Source organism: Branchiostoma lanceolatum, chromosome 3, assembly GCF_035083965.1.
Source record: "Branchiostoma lanceolatum isolate klBraLanc5 chromosome 3, klBraLanc5.hap2, whole genome shotgun sequence".
NCBI lineage: Eukaryota > Metazoa > Chordata > Leptocardii > Amphioxiformes > Branchiostomatidae > Branchiostoma > Branchiostoma lanceolatum.
The window spans coordinates 24595751-24610157 of NC_089724.1; positions in this window are offsets into that span (position 1 = coordinate 24595751).

Sequence of the window (14407 nt, forward strand, 5' to 3'; positions counted from 1 at the left end):
GGCTTAGCTCTTAAGAATTTTAAACACTAATAACTCGGCAACCAAGCACGGTAGAATTAATCCGTTTTCAGATTTGAATTTGCCGTGCAATTCCGCGTTTAATGAGTCCTCGTTTGCTCGATTTGAAGCACTTTTCAAAACCGCTAGGGTTAAGGCCGGGCTTAGCTCTTAAGGACTTTAAACAATAATAACTCGGCAACCAAGCACGATAGAATTAATCCGTTTTCAGATTTGAATTTGCCGTGCAATTCCGCGTCTAATGAGTCCTCGTTTGTCCCATTTGAAGCACTTTTCAAAAACGCTAGGGTTAAGGCCGGGCTTAGCTCTTAAGGACTTTCAACACTAATAACTCGGCAACCAAGCACGAAAGAATTAATCCGTTTTCAGATTTGAATTTGCCGTGCAATTCCGCGTCTAATGAGTCCTCGTTTGTCCCATTTGAAGCACTTTTCAAAAACGCTAGGGTTAAGGCCGGGCTTAGCTCTTAAGGACTTTAAACACTTATAACTCGGCAACCAAGCACGATAGAATTAATCCGTTTTCAGATTTGAATTTGCCGTGCAATTCTACGTCTAATGAGTCCTCGTTTGTCCCATTTGAAGCACTTTACAAAAAAGCTATGGTTAAGGCCGGGCTTAGCTCTTAAGGACTTTAAACAATAATAACTCGGCAACCAAGCACGATAGAATTAATCCGTTTTCAGATTTGAATTTGCCGTGCAATTCCGCGTCTAATGAGTCCTCGTTTGTCCCATTTGAAGAACTTTTAAAAACCGCTTAAGGCCGGGCTTAGCTCTTAAGAATTTTAAACACTAATAACTCGGCAACCAAGCACGGTAGAATTAATCCGTTTTCAGATTTGAATTTGCCGTGCAATTCCGCGTCTAATGAGTCCTCCTTTGCTCCATTTGAAGCACTTTTAAAAACCGCTAGGGTTAAGGCCGGGCTTAGCTCTTAAGGACTTTAAACAATAATAACTCGGCAACCAAGCACGATAGAATTAATCCGTTTTCAGATTTGAATTTGCCGTGCAATTCCGCGTCTAATGAGTCCTCGTTTGTCCCATTTGAAGCACTTTTAAAAGCCGCTAGGGTTAAGGCCGGGCTTAGCTCTTAAGGACTTTAAACACTAATAACTCGGCAACCAAGCACGATAGAATTAATCCGTTTTCAGATTTGAATTTGCCGTGCAATTCCGCGTCTAATGAGTCCTCGTTTGTCCCATTTGAAGCACTTTTCAAAAACGCTAGGGTTAAGGCCGGGCTTAGCTCTTAAGGACTTTAAACACTAATAACTCGGCAACCAAGCACGAAAGAATTAATCCGTTTTCAGATTTGAATTTGCCGTGCAATTCCGCGTCTAATGAGTCCTCGTTTGTCCCATTTGAAGCACTTTTCAAAAACGCTAGGGTTAAGGCCGGGCTTAGCTCTTAAGGACTTTAAACACTTATAACTCGGCAACCAAGCACGATAGAATTAATCCGTTTTCAGATTTGAATTTGCCGTGCAATTCTACGTCTAATGAGTCCTCGTTTGTCCCATTTGAAGCACTTTACAAAAAAGCTAGGGTTAAGGCCGGGCTTAGCTCTTAAGGACTTTAAACAATAATAACTCGGCAACGAAGCACGATAGAATTAATCCGTTTTCAGATTTGAATTTGCCGTGCAATTCCGCGTCTAATGAGTCCTCGTTTGTCCCATTTGAAGCACTTTTAAAAACCGCTAGGGTTAAGGCCGGGCTTAGCTCTTAAGAATTTTAAACACTAATAACTCGGCAACCAAGCACGGTAGAATTAATCCGTTTTCAGATTTGAATTTGCCGTGCAATTCCGCGTTTAATGAGTCCTCGTTTGCTCGATTTGAAGCACTTTTAAAAACCGCTAGGGTTAAGGCCGGGCTTAGCTCTTAAGGACTTTAAACAATAATAACTCGGCAACCAAGCACGATAGAATTAATCCGTTTTCAGATTTGAATTTGCCGTGCAATTCCGCGTCTAATGAGTCCTCGTTTGTCCCATTTGAAGCACTTTTCAAAAACGCTAGGGTTAAGGCCGGGCTTAGCTCTTAAGGACTTTCAACACTAATAACTCGGCAACCGAGCACGATAGAATTAATCCGTTTTCAGATTTGAATTTGCCGTGCAATTCCGCGTCTAATGAGTCCTCGTTTGTCCCATTTGAAGCACTTTTCAAAAACGCTAGGGTTAAGGCCGGGCTTAGCTCTTAAGGACTTTAAACACTTATAACTCGGCAACCAAGCACGATAGAATTAATCCGTTTTCAGATTTAAATTTGCCGTGCAATTCTACGTCTAATGAGTCCTCGTTTGTCCCATTTGAAGCACTTTACAAAAAAGCTAGGGTTAAGGCCTGGCTTAGCTCTTAAGGACTTTAAACAATAATAACTCGGCAACCAAGCACGATAGAATTAATCCGTTTTCAGATTTGAATTTGCCGTGCAATTCCGCGTCTAATGAGTCCTCGTTTGTCCCATTTGAAGAACTTTTAAAAACCGCTAAAGGCCGGGCTTAGCTCTTAAGAATTTTAAACACTAATAACTCGGCAACCAAGCACGGTAGAATTAATCCGTTTTCAGATTTGAATTTGCCGTGCAATTCCGCGTTTAATGAGTCCTCGTTTGCTCGATTTGAAGCACTTTTAAAAACCGCTAGGGTTAAGGCCGGGCTTAGCTCTTAAGGACTTTAAACAATAATAACTCGGCAACCAAGCACGAAAGAATTAATCCGTTTTCAGATTTGAATTTGCCGTGCAATTCCGCGTCTAATGAGTCCTCGTTTGTCCCATTTGAAGCACTTTTAAAAGCCGCTAGGGTTAAGGCCGGGCTTAGCTCTTAAGGACTTTAAACACTAATAACTCGGCAACCAAGCACGATAGAATTAATCCGTTTTCAGATTTGAATTTGCCGTGCAATTCCGCGTCTAATGAGTCCTCGTTTGTCCCATTTGAAGCACTTTTCAAAAACGCTAGGGTTAAGGCCGGGCTTAGCTCTTAAGGACTTTAAACACTAATAACTCGGCAACCAAGCACGAAAGAATTAATCCGTTTTCAGATTTGAATTTGCCGTGCAATTCCGCGTCTAATGAGTCCTCGTTTGTCCCATTTGAAGCACTTTTCAAAAACGCTAGGGTTAAGGCCGGGCTTAGCTCTTAAGGACTTTAAACACTTATAACTCGGCAACCAAGCACGATAGAATTAATCCGTTTTCAGATTTGAATTTGCCGTGCAATTCTACGTCTAATGAGTCCTCGTTTGTCCCATTTGAAGCACTTTACAAAAAAGCTAGGGTTAAGGCCGGGCTTAGCTCTTAAGGACTTTAAACAATAATAACTCGGCAACGAAGCACGATAGAATTAATCCGTTTTCAGATTTGAATTTGCCGTGCAATTCCGCGTCTAATGAGTCCTCGTTTGTCCCATTTGAAGCACTTTTAAAAACCGCTAGGGTTAAGGCCGGGCTTAGCTCTTAAGAATTTTAAACACTAATAACTCGGCAACCAAGCACGGTAGAATTAATCCGTTTTCAGATTTGAATTTGCCGTGCAATTCCGCGTTTAATGAGTCCTCGTTTGCTCGATTTGAAGCACTTTTAAAAACCGCTAGGGTTAAGGCCGGGCTTAGCTCTTAAGGACTTTAAACAATAATAACTCGGCAACCAAGCACGATAGAATTAATCCGTTTTCAGATTTGAATTTGCCGTGCAATTCCGCGTCTAATGAGTCCTCGTTTGTCCCATTTGAAGCACTTTTCAAAAACGCTAGGGTTAAGGCCGGGCTTAGCTCTTAAGGACTTTCAACACTAATAACTCGGCAACCGAGCACGATAGAATTAATCCGTTTTCAGATTTGAATTTGCCGTGCAATTCCGCGTCTAATGAGTCCTCGTTTGTCCCATTTGAAGCACTTTTCAAAAACGCTAGGGTTAAGGCCGGGCTTAGCTCTTAAGGACTTTAAACACTTATAACTCGGCAACCAAGCACGATAGAATTAATCCGTTTTCAGATTTAAATTTGCCGTGCAATTCTACGTCTAATGAGTCCTCGTTTGTCCCATTTGAAGCACTTTACAAAAAAGCTAGGGTTAAGGCCTGGCTTAGCTCTTAAGGACTTTAAACAATAATAACTCGGCAACCAAGCACGATAGAATTAATCCGTTTTCAGATTTGAATTTGCCGTGCAATTCCGCGTCTAATGAGTCCTCGTTTGTCCCATTTGAAGAACTTTTAAAAACCGCTAAAGGCCGGGCTTAGCTCTTAAGAATTTTAAACACTAATAACTCGGCAACCAAGCACGGTAGAATTAATCCGTTTTCAGATTTGAATTTGCCGTGCAATTCCGCGTTTAATGAGTCCTCGTTTGCTCGATTTGAAGCACTTTTAAAAACCGCTAGGGTTAAGGCCGGGCTTAGCTCTTAAGGACTTTAAACAATAATAACTCGGCAACCAAGCACGAAAGAATTAATCCGTTTTCAGATTTGAATTTGCCGTGCAATTCCGCGTCTAATGAGTCCTCGTTTGTCCCATTTGAAGCACTTTTCAAAAACGCTAGGGTTAAGGCCGGGCTTAGCTCTTAAGGACTTTAAACAATAATAACTCGGCAACCGAGCACGATAGAATTAATCCGTTTTCAGATTTGAATTTGCCGTGCAATTCCGCGTCTAATGAGTCCTCGTTTGTCCCATTTGAAGCACTTTTCAAAAACGCTAGGGTTAAGGCCGGGCTTAGCTCTTAAGGACTTTCAACACTAATAACTCGGCAACCAAGCACGAAAGAATTAATCCGTTTTCAGATTTGAATTTGCCGTGCAATTCCGCGTCTAATGAGTCCTCGTTTGTCCCATTTGAAGCACTTTTCAAAAACGCTAGGGTTAAGGCCGGGCTTAGCTCTTAAGGACTTTAAACAATAACAACTCGGCAACCGAGCACGATAAAATTAATCCGTTTTCAGATTTGAATTTGCCGTGCAATTCCGCGTTTAATGAGTCCTCGTTTGCTCGATTTGAAGCACTTTTAAAAAACCGCTAGGGTTAAGGCCGGGCTTAGCTCTTAAGGACTTTAAACAATAATAACTCGGCAACCAAGCACGATAGAATTAATCCGTTTTCAGATTTGAATTTGCCGTGCAATTCCGCGTCTAATGAGTCCTCGTTTGCTCGATTTGAAGCACTTTTAAAAACCGCTAGGGTTAAGGCCGGGCTTAGCTCTTAAGGACTTTAAACACTAATAACTCGGCAACCAAGCACGAAAGAATTAATCCGTTTTCAGATTTGAATTTGCCGTGCAATTCCGCGTCTAATGAGTCCTCGTTTGTCCCATTTGAAGCACTTTTCAAAAACGCTAGGGTTAAGGCCGGGCTTAGCTCTTAAGGACTTTAAACAATAACAACTCGGCAACCGAGCACGATAAAATTAATCCGTTTTCAGATTTGAATTTGCCGTGCAATTCCGCGTCTAATGAGTCCTCGTTTGTCCCATTTGAAGCACTTTTCAAAAACGCTAGGGTTAAGGCCGGGCTTAGCTCTTAAGGACTTTAAACACTAATAACTCGGCAACCGAGCACGATAGAATTAATCCGTTTTCAGATTTGAATTCGCCGTGCAATTCCGCGTCTAATGAGTCCTCCTTTGCTCCATTTGAAGCACTTTACAAAAAAGCTAGGGTTAAGGCCGGGCTTAGCTCTTAAGGACTTTAAACAATAATAACTCGGCAACCGAGCACGAAAGAATTAATCCGTTTTCAGATTTGAATTTGCCGTGCAATTCCGCGTCTAATGAGTCCTCGTTTGTCCCATTTGAAGCACTTTTCAAAAACGCTAGGGTTAAGGCCGGGCTTAGCTCTTAAGGACTTTAAACACTAATAACTCGGCAACCGAGCACGATAGAATTAATCCGTTTTCAGATTTGAATTCGCCGTGCAATTCCGCGTCTAATGAGTCCTCCTTTGCTCCATTTGAAGCACTTTACAAAAAAGCTAGGGTTAAGGCCGGGCTTAGCTCTTAAGGACTTTAAACAATAATAACTCGGCAACCGAGCACGATAAAATTAATCCGTTTTCAGATTTGAATTTGCCGTGCAATTCCGCGTCTAATGAGTCCTCGTTTGTCCCATTTGAAGCACTTTTCAAAAACGCTAGGGTTAAGGCCGGGCTTCGGCCTTAAGAACTTTAAACACTAATAACTCGGCAACCGAGCACGATGAAATTAATTCGTTTTCAGATTTGAATTTGCCGTGCAATTCCGCGTCTAATGCGTCCTCGTTTGTCCCATTTGAAGCACTTTTCAAAACCGCTAGGGTTAAGGCCGGGCTTCGGCCTTAAGAACTTTAAACACTAATAACTCGGCAACCGAGCACGATGAAATTAATTCGTTTTCAGATTTGAATTTGCCGTGCAATTCCGCGTCTAATGCGTCCTCGTTTGTCCCATTTGAATCACTTTTCAAAACCGCTAGGGTTAAGGCCGGGCTTCGGCCTTAAGAACTTTAAACACTAATAACTCGGCAACCGAGCACGATGAAATTAATTCGTTTTCAGATTTGAATTTGCCGTGCAATTCCGCGTCTAATGAGTCCTCGTTTGCTCCATTTGAAGCACTTTACAAAAACGCTAGGGTTAAGGCCGGGCTTAGCTCTTAAGGACTTTAAACACTAATAACTCGGCAACCGAGCACGATAGAATTAATCCGTTTTCAGATTTGAATTCGCCGTGCAATTCCGCGTCTAATGAGTCCTCGTTTGTCCCATTTGAAGCACTTTACAAAAAAGCTAGGGTTAAGGCCGGGCTTAGCTCTTAAGGACTTTAAACAATAATAACTCGGCAACCGAGCACGATAAAATTAATCCGTTTTCAGATTTGAATTTGCCGTGCAATTCCGCGTCTAATGAGTCCTCGTTTGTCCCATTTGAAGCACTTTTCAAAAACGCTAGGGTTAAGGCCGGGCTTCGGCCTTAAGAACTTTAAACACTAATAACTCGGCAACCGAGCACGATGAAATTAATTCGTTTTCAGATTTGAATTTGCCGTGCAATTCCGCGTCTAATGCGTCCTCGTTTGTCCCATTTGAAGCACTTTTCAAAACCGCTAGGGTTAAGGCCGGGCTTCGGCCTTAAGAACTTTAAACACTAATAACTCGGCAACCGAGCACGATGAAATTAATTCGTTTTCAGATTTGAATTTGCCGTGCAATTCCGCGTCTAATGCGTCCTCGTTTGTCCCATTTGAATCACTTTTCAAAACCGCTAGGGTTAAGGCCGGGCTTCGGCCTTAAGAACTTTAAACACTAATAACTCGGCAACCGAGCACGATGAAATTAATTCGTTTTCAGATTTGAATTTGCCGTGCAATTCCGCGTCTAATGAGTCCTCGTTTGTCCCATTTGAAGCACTTTTCAAAACCACTAGGGTTAAGGCCGGGCTTCGGCCTTAAGAACTTTAAACACTAATAACTCGGCAACCGAGCACGATGAAATTAATTCGTTTTCAGATTTGAATTTGCCGTGCAATTCCGCGTCTAATGCGTCCTCGTTTGTCCCATTTGAAGCACTTTTCAAAACCGCTAGGGTTAAGGCCGGGCTTCGGCCTTAAGAACTTTAAACAATAATAACTCGGCAACCAAGCACGATAGAATTAATCCGTTTTCAGATTTGAATTTGCCGTGCAATTCCGCGTCTAATGAGTCCTCGTTTGTCCCATTTGAAGCACTTTACAAAAAAGCTAGGGTTAAGGCCGGGCTTAGCTCTTAAGGACTTTAAACACTAATAACTCGGCAACCGAGCACGATAGAATTAATCCGTTTTCAGATTTGAATTTGCCGTGCAATTCCGCGTCTAATGAGTCCTCGTTTGTCCCAATTGAAGCACTTTTCAAAAACGCTAGGGTTAAGGCCGGGCTTAGCTCTTAAGGACTTTAAACAATAATAACTCGGCAACGAAGCACGATAGAATTAATCCGTTTTCAGATTTGAATTTGCCGTGCAATTCCGCGTCTAATGAGTCCTCGTTTGCTCCATTTGAAGCACTTTACAAAAAAGCTAGGGTTAAGGCCGGGCTTAGCTCTTAAGGACTTTAAACACTAATAACTCGGCAACCGAGCACGATAGAATTAATCCGTTTTCAGATTTGAATTTGCCGTGCAATTCCGCGTCTAATGAGTCCTCGTTTGTCCCAATTGAAGCACTTTTCAAAAACGCTAGGGTTAAGGCCGGGCTTAGCTCTTAAGGACTTTAAACAATAATAACTCGGCAACCGAGCACGATAGAATTAATCCGTTTTCAGATTTGAATTTGCCGTGCAATTCCGCGTCTAATGAGTCCTCGTTTGTCCCATTTGAAGCACTTTTCAAAAACGCTAAGGTTAAGGCCGGGCTTCGGCCTTAAAAACTTTAAACACTAATAACTCGGCAACCGAGCACGATGAAATTAATTCGTTTTCAGATTTGAATTTGCCGTGCAATTCCGCGTCTAATGCGTCCTCGTTTGTCCCATTTGAAGCACTTTTCAAAACCGCTAGGGTTAAGGCCGGGCTTCGGCCTTAAGAACTTTAAACACTAATAACTCGGCAACCGAGCACGATGAAATTAATTCGTTTTCAGATTTGAATTTGCCGTGCAATTCCGCGTCTAATGCGTCGTCGTTTGTCCCATTTGAAGCACTTTTCAAAACCGCTAGGGTTAAGGCCGGGCTTCGGCCTTAAGAACTTTAAACACTAATAACTCGGCAACCGAGCACGATGAAATTAATTCGTTTTCAGATTTGAATTTGCCGTGCAATTCAGATTTGAATTTGCCGTGCAATTCCGCGTCTAATGCGTCCTCGTTTGTCCCATTTGAAGCACTTTTCAAAACCGCTAGGGTTAAGGTCGGGCTTATCCCTTAAGAACTTTAAACACTAATAACTCGGCAACCGAGCACGATGAAATTAATTCGTTTTCAGATTTGAATTTGCCATGCAATTCCGCGTCTAATGCGTCCTCGTTTGTCCCATTTGAAGCACTTTTCAAAACCGCTAGGGTTAAGGTCGGGCTTATCCCTTAAGAACTTTAAACACTAATAACTCGGCAACCGAGCACGATGAAATTAATTCGTTTTCAGATTTGAATTTGCCGTGCAATTCCGCGTCTAATGAGTCCTCGTTTGTCCCATTTGAAGCACTTTTCAAAACCACTAGGGTTAAGGCCGGGCTTCGGCCTTAAGAACTTTAAACACTAATAACTCGGCAACCGAGCACGATGAAATTAATTCGTTTTCAGATTTGAATTTGCCGTGCAATTCCGCGTCTAATGCGTCCTCGTTTGTCCCATTTGAAGCACTTTTCAAAACCGCTAGGGTTAAGGTCGGGCTTATCCCTTAAGAACTTTAAACACTAATAACTCGGCAACCGAGCACGATGAAATTAATTCGTTTTCAGATTTGAATTTGCCATGCAATTCCGCGTCTAATGCGTCCTCGTTTGTCCCATTTGAAGCACTTTTCAAAACCGCTAGGGTTAAGGTCGGGCTTATCCCTTAAGAACTTTAAACACTAATAACTCGGCAACCGAGCACGATGAAATTAATTCGTTTTCAGATTTGAATTTGCCGTGCAATTCAGATTTGAATTTGCCGTGCAATTCCGCGTCTAATGCGTCCTCGTTTGTCCCATTTGAAGCACTTTTCAAAACCGCTAGGGTTAAGGTCGGGCTTATCCCTTAAGAACTTTAAACACTAATAACTCGGCAACCGAGCACGATGAAATTAATTCGTTTTCAGATTTGAATTTGCCATGCAATTCCGCGTCTAATGCGTCCTCGTTTGTCCCATTTGAAGCACTTTTCAAAACCGCTAGGGTTAAGGTCGGGCTTATCCCTTAAGAACTTTAAACACTAATAACTCGGCAACCGAGCACGATGAAATTAATTCGTTTTCAGATTTGAATTTGCCGTGCAATTCCGCGTCTAATGAGTCCTCGTTTGTCCCATTTGAAGCACTTTTCAAAACCACTAGGGTTAAGGCCGGGCTTCGGCCTTAAGAACTTTAAACACTAATAACTCGGCAACCGAGCACGATGAAATTAATTCGTTTTCAGATTTGAATTTGCCGTGCAATTCCGCGTCTAATGCGTCCTCGTTTGTCCCATTTGAAGCACTTTTCAAAACCGCTAGGGTTAAGGTCGGGCTTATCCCTTAAGAACTTTAAACACTAATAACTCGGCAACCGAGCACGATGAAATTAATTCGTTTTCAGATTTGAATTTGCCATGCAATTCCGCGTCTAATGCGTCCTCGTTTGTCCCATTTGAAGCACTTTTCAAAACCGCTAGGGTTAAGGTCGGGCTTATCCCTTAAGAACTTTAAACACTAATAACTCGGCAACCGAGCACGATGAAATTAATTCGTTTTCAGATTTGAATTTGCCGTGCAATTCCGCGTCTAATGAGTCCTCGTTTGTCCCATTTGAAGCACTTTTCAAAACCACTAGGGTTAAGGCCGGGCTTCGGCCTTAAGAACTTTAAACACTAATAACTCGGCAACCGAGCACGATGAAATTAATTCGTTTTCAGATTTGAATTTGCCGTGCAATTCCGCGTCTAATGCGTCCTCGTTTGTCCCATTTGAAGCACTTTTCAAAACCGCTAGGGTTAAGGCCGGGCTTCGGCCTTAAGAACTTTAAACACTAATAACTCGGCAACCGAGCACGATGAAATTAATTCGTTTTCAGATTTGAATTTGCCGTGCAATTCCGCGTCTAATGCGTCCTCGTTTGTCCCATTTGAAGCACTTTTCAAAACCGCTAGGGTTAAGGTCGGGCTTATCCCTTAAGAACTTTAAACACTAATAACTTGATAACTTGATACTTGATAAGGTCTCTTCACTAAGTGAATCGCCTGCGTCAGGATGAGTAGTACGTTGATAAAATACTGGCATATCCCATCCTGCTAAACTCTAAAAATCTCAAGCTACACTAAACCCCTTAATAACCTTATTGCAAATTCCTACCCGAATGCTAATTCCATGTACTCAATGTTAGTTCTAAACGGCAATGCGTGTAGTAAGTGAGGTAGTTCGTGCCGAAATTGGAGCTCGTAATCCGTAGGAAATGCGCACTGGAAATGCGTGCACCGCCGGTGTAAATGGCCCTAACCTCGCGCGTGCAAGGAAGGCCCGAAGTGACCGTGTGCACGTGCGAGCACGGCACTTGTTTTAGGCAGTATTATCGCGATCTGTCCGTAGGAAATCAATGCGTGCACCACCGGTGTAAATGGCCCTAACCTCGCGCGTGCAAGGAAGGCCCGAAGTGGCCGGGTGCACGTGCGACCACGGCACTTGTTTCAGGCAGTATTATCGCGATCTGTCCGTAGGAAATCAATGCGTGCACCACCGGTGTAAATGGCCCTAACCTCGCGCGTGCAAGGAAGGCCCGAAGTGGCCGTGTGCACGTGCGACCACGCCACTTGTTTTGGGCAGTATTATCGCGATCTGTCCGTAGGAAATCAATGCGTGCACCACCGCTAGAACGTGGCAGGACGAACGTGCGTGCACTGTCGGTACGGCGTGGCCGTATATACGCGCGTGCACCGTCGGTACGGCGTGGCCGTATACACGTGCGTGCACCGTCGGTACGGCGGGGCCGAATGCACGCACGTGCACGGCCGCGAGTAATCGACCAATATCGGGTACACATGCCTTCCTGCGAAAGCGGATACAAGGGATAGAACTTTCGTTGGTATCATTAAGTGGACAATTCCATATATCATTAAGTAATCATGTTTTTTGCAACCTCCGTGAAAACAGTGTGTGTTTGTTTGATTGTCTTGTAGTTTGTCCGCGGCTATTATGTATTGTAAAGTGACAGGATGTGAGGTGACTAAAGCTAAGAAATGCACAAAAAGCCTAAAAACTTTTACGGATGTATGAGATGTTCGATTTCTTGTTTGTGTCGGTGTGTGTCCGTAGTTTGCCCGGGTCCAAATTTGATCCGTAGGAAATAAACGTTGCTGTAGATGAAGTCAGGAACCCGAGGATACACGTGAGAGTGGAGCATTTTACGGGGGAAAGGGACATGGTTGTGTGTTATATTCTATCAAGAATTATCATTACAATCTCACGCCATTTAGGATTTCGTCTTTTTACTTCAAATGCCCACCTGTTTTTTATTCGCCCGCACGTACTAAATTTCGAGTTTGCAGAGGGTGTCATCTATATCTGCTGTGGCCTAGTAAACAAACTTCTGATTGCGATCTCTGTTATCGTATCCTGGTAAGAAACCTTATACTACAGATCAGAGCAATACGTAAAGGATGCCATTGTGGATGCACGTGTTTAGTTTCGTGCTTTGGGTTTAGATTTCACGGCGTGCTTTGACGGCCAGATAGCCGGAGTGTCATCCTGTTCCAGTTCCAGGCTCTACCTTCAAAGGAAGGGTAGAGCCTGTAACTGACACAGGATGACACTCAGGCTAACGGCCAGACTAACTTGTGACTGCGTGATGTCGTCTGTGAACCTCCATCCTCCCATGTTTCCACGAACGTTTACCTTTAATTAAGACTTACTCAGAGACAGCTTGGGGACGCAACTAGGAACTATATAGCAGCAACGGCTTAGAAAATCCTGATATTTTACCAAAGAAGTAAACGGGGTGAATTCTAAGGTAAGAAAAGTAGCCTTTGTTTTGTGTGTCCAATCATAGGAGAAAGGTAAGGTGTCAGGTAGAAACATGTCGGGCCTGCCTGGCGTACTCTGCAAAGCAGAGGCCGGGCTCTGGCTGGTTTTTATTCACCAGGTTGTATCACAGCCAGTAGGCATGTAGGTACCAATTTCTGAGTAATAAAGCTGTTGTAACGTGCTCGAGGCACCTCCTCGAACACGGGGCCCCCATTCTATGTCTCTTCCGAAATGCGCAGTCCCTACAAGGATACCATGCGCGGATCCAGAGGGGGGCGCTGGCAGTCGAGGTCCGGTCGGGCATTCTCTCCCGGGAAATTTAGGATTTTCAAACCATCAAAAAGCCTTTAAGATCAAATGGGAACAACTCCCCAAAATTTAATTTTCAAAAAGCTGGTAATCGACAGACTATGCTGTGTTTGCAGGTACGTGACTACCGACCATGTTTAAGATTGGACATGGAAAATACTTTTAACGTACAGCCGTTGATAAAGCCGGCTGCCATATCAGTTCTGTTCCCATTGATTTCATTTCGTGTTCATTCATTTGTTCTCGACCAAAGATATCCTTTTTATGTCGCTAACACCGGGGTTCCTCGTGATCGTTACTAATATGGAAAGCCGTATAGTATAAAGTAAGCATGAACTTTCAAGTAATATTCACAGACTGTAGTTTATTTACAAACATAACGTTACCCCTGACAACCAGCGTAGCCAAGTATGAAACTAGTTAAATAGAGATCAATTTGTGGGTCAAAGAAACAGGGCAGGTAAATTACCGTCAAAAGAGTCCACATGACATCAAGGCCGGGTCAATGTCGGGTCGATGCTAGAAAATTAATGATCCTCCGGTGGCAACATCGTAACCGCTAGCCAAGACAGTTCCAAAGCCATGGAAACTTTAGAAATTAGTGTCTCCATAGAAAAGCCGCGCGCGTGCTTCGGTTCTCAGTTTGCTTTCACCCTGTACGTACTATTCCCGTTTCCAACGTGTGCGTCGTGCAGTCGTGCTACTCAAATATGAGGTCTTTGTTTCAATTTTTCACGAGTTTATTGAGCAAAATAGTGACACAGCTTTGGACAATATGGCTGTACTCTGTGTGCCTCACTGCATCCAAGCATAAAAGTGGGAGATCACGATCACGTGGCATGTGATACACGTCGTAATACTTGTCTATATAAAATCGAAGGATGTCAAGAAGTTTGGGAGTGATTTCAGTGATTTGTATTGATTTCTGGAAAATATATCAACGTTTCATGTATCGATGTGTATGCTATTGTGCTTTGTTACGTTGTGATGCTGTTTCAGGTGTTCCATGTTTGGCGTGAACCTTTGGCTGAGTTCGTCAGTTCAGGATATAACCGCTTGTAGAATCTTTAGCACCGCGAAAATCCGTATTGCTGTTATTACAAAGGTTACAACGAGGGACAACAACACCATATTTGTATTGTGCTCCTTGTTCCATGTGAAACTTCCCCGCGGCCGTAGGACAGCCGGCACTTTTCTTGCCGCCGAAAATTTTCTTAGATTATGGGGGGGCGTGCCGCACAGTGTCAGTGGCCCGGCGTGAGCTTAAAGTTTTTTGAGGCGCGCCAAGCTCCGCCCCCGGTCATGGGCTGCATGCTAACAATGCGTAACCAAAAACTTTGTACACCATAGGTTTTCAACAAGGCCGTTGTTCTATGATTCCTGTCCCACTGTTCGTTAGCCTCCCTTTTCTTTTCTTCTTTTGGACGCAGTCGCATTTTGAGACTCCGAGGCAAATCATGGTTG